The following is a 7,610-nucleotide window of genomic DNA, read 5'->3' as shown; positions in this document are numbered from 1 at the left end:
AGCACTTTCAGATGTATTGAGTGCTGTGGGCGGACCAAGATGGCCACCGCCAACCTCTCAGCACTGTTTGTGCAGGCTGGGTGGACCAAGATGGCCGCCGGCCGCCTCCCAGCAGGGTGAGTCTCTTTCCCTTAGGTTGATCACCCCCCCCCTCCCAAGGAGCTCACAGGGCCCCGGAGCCACATGGGAAGGTACCTACTCCGGTCAAGCTCACCTCCGATCGGCAGCCGTCCGAACACGGGCGCGTGGGGATGGTTGTGTGAGGGGGTGGGGGCGGCGACCCCCCCCAGTCTGCTGTAGCGCACCTCTGGCCAGCAAGGTAAGACGCGGTGATGGTCGGGAGAGGGCTATGGTGAGTCCCTGCCTTTCGATTGCGGGGTTCCCCCCTACCTCCTTCTCCTTTGTGGGGCTCTGAGATCGGTGCTTTACCTCTGCCACACGATCCCGGCGGCCATCTTGGATCTCCTAGGAGGCGAAGGGGGGACCCGTGGACGGTTGAATTTCTCCCGATTTCTCCTGATTATCACGGTTGGGGCTGTCCAGAGACCCCTCCGTCTGTTTCCTGGACCCGTGTGTTGCCTTTTTTATTTTTTATCCCCGATTTTAAGGGGTTTTCTCCGGCTCTTGTGTTGTTTTTTGGGGAGAGCAGAGCAATCTGCGGCTGACTCGCTCAGCCTCCTGGCCACGCCCCCTAAATCCACATTTTATCCACCATTCTGCAAAGGTAATAATTTGGATTATTTTAATCAAATGATAACAAATGATTTTGGGAGTCTGGTAAATAAAGTCTGCTTTTAGACATAATTTAACTAAAGTGGAAAGAGAAGCAATAAAGGAAATCATAGAAGATCAGAGGCTAGTAATTAAACTGGCTAAGGGAGGGGCTGTAGTCATTATGGATAGAGAGAACTATCTGAAGGAATCACATTGATTACTTAACGATGAGACAACATATTTGAAACTACTGTAAGAAAGGACCCCTCCATAGAATATACAGCTGACTTAAAAGTTTTACTAGAGAAAGAGAAGGACGTTGGTATCCTTAACTCAGATACTCAGATACCCATCTTCTACTTTCTACCGAAAATTCATAAAAGCTTAGACAACCCCCCAGGAAGGCCAATAATATCGGGGATTGACTCATTAATGTCCAATTTGTCAGCGTACAGTATATTCACTAATTTCTGCAGGTGTATGTGAAGGGACTCAGATCGTATGTTATTGACACTACAGCCATTATTAATATGCTAAGTTAATTAGAATGGAGAGAAGTATATATATTGGCAGTAGTGGATGTGTAAGGAATCCACTCCTGGCTTTCATTCTAGCCTTGCAGACCTCTGCAGTTACAAAGGCTTCCTCTGGCAATCAATGGCACATGTGTTGCCTCTCATTGCAGCTTCTACCCTGTGCCCCATCATTGGAGGAATACTCACACATCCTCCTCCTGTGATTGGATCTCCGCCCTTTATATGTTGGGCTTTGGCTCTGAATCAGAGCCGAGCATAATTTCCTTCCCTGGACATTACGTGTTCTGCCACAAGCTCTAGGCTTGTCTCCTTGTGTATTAACTTCTCTGGTTTTTGTTAGTAGTTCCTGAGTATCCTGAGGCCTACTGCTATGATTCTACGCAGAGGCCTGACTTTTGGAGTATCCTGAGGCCTGCTGCTACACTTCTACGCAGAGGCCTGACTTCCTGAGTATCCTGAGGCCTGCTGCTACGCTTCTACGCAGAGGCCTGACTTCCTGAATATCCTGAGGCCTGCTGCGTTTCTCCACGCACTACCCCTTCTTGAAGATCAGTTTATGTTTGAAGCTTTAACCCCTTTGCAAAGACAATGTCGTAATGATCTCATTATTAAGGCTTACTGCGTCAAGGAGTTAAAACAGTCTTTGGCCACTTGTGTTTGCTCCTCTGGTTCCCCTTTAACCTGGGATAATGTGAACCCTATGGAACTGGCCGACGCCCAAGATGCACTCTATGCAGCCCTATGAACCCCCCTTGGTAAATCACTGTAGTCCGCCAGTCAAGGACACCTCCTTAGCTTTAGAGGATGAACCCCGTATGTCCCCTGGCTCAGCTAAAATTCTCAGGGCTACGCCCCCTGAACTTCCGGCAACAATACTGGCTCCAGTTAAAAGTATTCTGGAACTGTTTGTTTCCCTAAACCTGTTCGCAAAATTCCCACTCCTAGGTATTTCGCTGACCCCGCCTGTAACTCTGAGAGCTGAAATCCCTGCTTCTGAGCATAGACCTCTTTTCATGGAACCTATAGTCGTTTCTGATGTCCCAGACACTCCTTCCCAAATACCCACTTCAGAGACCAGCACAGTTGTGGTTGCCCCCCCTTGTACTGCCTGTGTTCTCCTCTTCTCAAATCCTAGGGTTAAATGCGAACAATGCACATTATGCCCCTTCCCAAGTGACCCCTTCTGAGATCAGCGTATCTGTTGTTGCTCCCTTAGTACAATTACAGTCAGGCCCCTCCTTTTTGGAGGATCAGGTTTTCAAATCTAAAACTCCCTTTACCCCTGATTTTGTAAACCTGCAGTCCCCTCTCACTGTAGTTAAAAGTTCTCCAGCAGTCGCTGAGTTAAGCTCTGACGCTACTAACTCTTCTGTTGTAGAAGCAACCTTCCTTAGCTCACTTCCGTTTGTCCTATCTGTTATGCCTGTTCCTAATGCTTTCCCTCCACTGTCTCTGAGTGTTGCTAAGATTCCTGTTTTGCAAGGTATTTCTCCTATTATGTCTGTGATACCTGCAATTCCTTTAATTGATTTTCCAAGACCCCTGTCACTGAGTCTCCCATGCAGTCTGATGCCCTCACTTGGGATTCTCCGGGACCCAATTCAGAAACAAGCACAATGTTCTCTGATCTTATTACAGTAGCTAGTTCAGTTTCTGCTGGATCTCAATCACCCACTTCAGTGACAAGCAAGATGTCCATTGTGTCTATTGGAAGGCCTACCACAGTTTCTTTCACGGATCATGCCACAGCCTCCGTGATGATTACAGATGACTTAAAGCTCCTCATGGCTGAGAATAGCCTTTTTTGTTCTAAGCCCCCTGTAACTCCACGGTTAGCCCTAAAGTCTGGGATGTCCACTCCGCTTACAATACTGTTTCACGCTGACTTGCCCACAGTGTTCGGGGTATCCGCTACTGACTGCATGTCTGCTACCACCAACTCAGGGGTATCGCACTTGGAACTTTCGGCAATACCCGCTGCGTCCCATTTTTAGAAAACTCCTGTGTACAAGATGGACTTATATTTCACTGTATTTTCCACAATACTTGGGGTTCTTACTATTGACTGTCCTGTCACAAAACTAGGGTTACCTCTCAGGTAGGTGCCTGGAGCCATCGATGTTAAGAACCCTATGTTTAAAACAGTCATATTCCGCATTGCTTCTCCCATAGTATCATGCAAGACCCTCTTACCTGGGACCTCCACGGCTAACTCAAGTTCATGTTCTCCGTTTGCTGTCTCTCTGTTGGAGGTACCCAGCTTTAACCCCAAGACTTCTATTCCTAAGGCTGTTGCACCGTTTACCCGGCTTCCTGCTTTATCGGATAAGATCTGTTTTCTTACCTTTCAAACAGAGTCTTTACTCGCAGGTTTCTGTGCGGTGTCTAAAGTGCCCTTTCTGGATTGCATTTGGTCTTTCCCTAAGACGAAGACACCCATACTGGACCTCGTTACTTTACCTGAGGCATCCGTCCCTGTTCTTGATAGCCCCACTATGGGTATGGACATGTTCTCCCCTACTATCTCCTTGCTGCTTACTATGACCTTCGCTAAGGCCATAACCTCGGATTTGAATCTCCCCAAATATCAGAGGCCAAACGAGGCGGATTCTTCCTCAACTGCCTGTACCACAACCAAGAAGTATGTCATCACTGCTACCAGCTCTCTCGAATTGCTTGGGATTACAAGCCTGGTTCTTATCGTGAATACTGCTTTAATATCTTGCAGTGAACCCTCCTGCCCTAATACCCTCACTAACCACCACCCAGAATTCCTTGGGAGCTAAAGACTCTCGCAAGTTCTTACGTGCTGATTTCGCCAAAGCCATTGTCTGCCCTGCAGTCCCTAATGTCTTTCATGTCCGACAATCAGTGTCCTATGTCCCGTACTCTTGGACAATACTATGCACCTGACACCTGGCTGCTGCCCTTCTGATTTCCCTATTCCGGAGTTCCCTGTCCTTTCTCTGCTTTGGATTTCCAAGTTCCCTGGTCCCATTGCCCATGTATCGAGAACCGCATTGCCACCGCTCTCTTTTGTGGTACTCTCCAATGTACACCTGGATTTTGGACCTAATTCTCGCCTGAGACACTTTAGGAACAACTCAATGTCTCCCAGACCTGTGAATGGTCCTGTCCACCCAGGCTTCTCACCCAGAGGTGGGGGTACTGTAAGGAATCCCAGCAAACCGTGGGCTTTCAATGCCATCTCTCGCCTAAGGAAGTTTAGGAACAACTCCATGTCCCCCAGATCTGTGAATTTTCCTGTTCGTCTGGAGGTCTCACCTGAAAGGGCGGGGGGGGGGGGGGGTACTGTAAGGAATCCGCTCCTGGCTTTCATTCTAGCCTTGCAGACCTCTGCAGTTACAAAGGCTTCCTCTGGCAATCAATGTCACATGTGCTGCCTCTCATTGCAGCTTCTGCCCTGTGCCCCATCATTGGAGGAATACTCACATATCCTCCTCCTGTGATTGGATCTCCGCCCTTTATATGTTGGGCTTTGGCTCTGAATCAGAGCCGAGCATAGTTTCCTTCCCTGGACATTACGTGTTCTGCCACAAGCCCTAGGATTGTCTCCTTGTGTACTAACTTCTCTGATTTTTGTTAGTAGTTCCTGAGTATCCTGAGGCCTGCTGCTACGCTTCTACGCAGAAGCCTGACTTCCTGAGTATCCTGAGGCCTGCTGCTACGCTTCTACGCAGAGGCCTGACTTCCTGAGTATCCTGAGGCCTGCTGCGTTTCTCCACGCACAGGCCTGCTTTTGTCATCGGTGCTGAAGCATTGGTTTCCCCCGACACTGCCTTACGGTGTACTTCAGCCAGCTTGCTGTCTCCCCCTGCTGAGACCGGCGTCATGGGCCGAGGCCGCACCTCGCACAGAGGCCACTCCCGCACTCAAGCTCCTAAGCTGAAGCGGGGAACTCCTGTCTACCTTATGCCGAACGCCTGCTTGAAAAACGACGATGCTGTCTTCTCCAATCCTGACCCTGCTACGTACGACGACAAACTGCGCATTCCGGATCAGTCTGCGCAGACTAAGGTCGATGATTATACAACCCCACCTCAGCCCCGCGGTCCGGTCCTGGTATGTGGCGAGCACAACCGTGACAGGATGTGACTTCATTATACACTTCTATCACAGGGGTGTGACTCTGTGACATCCACTCTTCTGAAAGATGCAAAGTAGGATGGACTACAAATTGATTTTTTGATTGATTGTATGTAATTCATACTACATAAGAATTATTTCTGGTTTGAAAGTGACTTCTACCTGCAGAGATGTGAAACCGCCATGGGTACCAGGTTTGCACCGAGCTATGCCAATCTCTTTATGAGAGATTGGGAAGACTGTTACATTTGGTCTGAGGTTGAGCCTGGTGCAGATCTGGTCCTCTGGCGGAGATATATTGATGACATTATCTTAGTGTGGAAAGGGGACCATGACAGTCTGGTTAAGTTTATAGAGGATTTGAATATCAACGATAGGAATCTGCAGCTCACATCTTCTATTAGTGTTAAGGAAGTAGACTATTTAGATCTGACCAGCTATGGATAAGGTGATCAACTAAAGGCCAGATCCATCTTTAAGGCAGTCGACACGAACAATTATATTCTTCGAACAAGTTGTCACCATCCTAAATGGATGGATAATGTGCCATATGGACAATTTCGCAGAATAAAGAGGGATTGTACTGATGAGGGAGTCTTCACTAGCCAAGTAGAAGTCCTAAAAAATGAGATTTCTTGAGAAGAATTCCAGTGAGGTACTCCTTAATGACTCCCTTGAGAAAACTAGAAAATTAGAAAGGAAAGATCTAATTACAGTAAAAGAAAATTCATAGTTTCCTGAAGTAAGAAAATATTTTTAGTTATGTGTTTCTTATAGAATACAATAGAGAGGCACAGAAGATTAAAGGAATTATTAAAAAAAATATTGGCATTTGCTTTTGAATGACCCTCTATTGAAGAGTGAAATCCCTTCAGTACCAAATGTGATTTTTAGGAAAACTAACAACCTGAAAAACAAGCTGGCTCATAGTGTTATAAGAAAAATGAAGACAGATAAAAATGAGGATAGAAATTTTTCTAATAATGCGGTTAGTTTCTTAAAGAATGCTACAGGTTTTTTTGGTTGTACATCCAATACAGCTTATAAGTTTAAATCTAAAGAAAGATGATTTTTTTAAGTCAAATTTGAGACAAGAGACTTTCAAAATAGATAGATTTATATGCTGCAGGTCAGAATATGTAATATACTTTTTTTTAATTACCCTGCGGGCTCCAACATGTTGGTAAAACCACTAGACCTATTAGGACCCGCATATTGGAACATCTGAGCGCCATTTGCAGAGGGATTTTAACTCCCAGTGTGTCACAACTCTGATCCCACAGATTTGACTCTTATGGGAATAGAGTTGGTGCAACAGCATTGGAGAGGCAGAGACAGGGGATTTGATTAAAGTAAAGGAGAGATGTTTTGGATCCATAAACTCAAAACACTCATTCCACATGGTTTGAACGTAGAATTCGAGATACCATTTTTATAATAAATATTAGTTGTCACTTATTTATACATTTTATGGGTTTTTACATGAATTTTATTGGTATATTTCTCAGTACCTCTGCTCATATACCTCTCCTGTTTTTTTTTTAACACCAACTCAGTACTCTGGTTTTAATATTGTGTTAACATGAATGTTTTTATATGTTTTATTGATCCATTGTTCTCTTGTTCATTTCTCCCCCTTTATGCTGTTATTGGGATATTTGAGATTGTATAGTTGTTATAGAGAGTGAGTCTGTTTCATCTGGCTATTTTATCTGTTTATATTGATATATGAATTTTAGTGTACTTTACTAATATGGTTTGTTGTTTTTATCTTCATTTGTATAAGCTATGTCTTTTATAGTGCATTTTGAACACTGCTGTGTTTTGAATATTAATTAATAAAGTGTACTAGACGTTATATTTATATGAAGCATCTTTTAGGCAATATATGCCCATCTGCACCCAATTGCTTAATTAAGATAGCCTTTAAATAGATAATAAATAAGAGTGATCCTGCTCCTCATGGCTTCTTTTAACAGGTCATGTAAAATCGCTGGTAATTCACCCCTCCCGCTGGCCGATCATGGGTTAACACTTTCCCATCCTCTGCGTAGCATTGAAAGCCTCCTTGGCAGTGACAGGGTTAAGCAGGGCTATAGCTGCACAAGCTAATGCCCAGCATGATATAATGTCGTGAATATACAGTCTGGGTGCCTGAGCAGGTTATCAATTCCCAGCTTCTGCTGAAATGCACTTTAAGGCCAAGTGCCTTTTCCCCTATGAAATATATGGGGTGCTGGTTCTAAGTTTCCC

This window comes from Ascaphus truei, unplaced genomic scaffold (assembly GCF_040206685.1).
Source record: "Ascaphus truei isolate aAscTru1 unplaced genomic scaffold, aAscTru1.hap1 HAP1_SCAFFOLD_1477, whole genome shotgun sequence".
Lineage (NCBI taxonomy): Eukaryota > Metazoa > Chordata > Amphibia > Anura > Ascaphidae > Ascaphus > Ascaphus truei.
Note: the sequence above shows the minus strand (reverse complement) of the source record.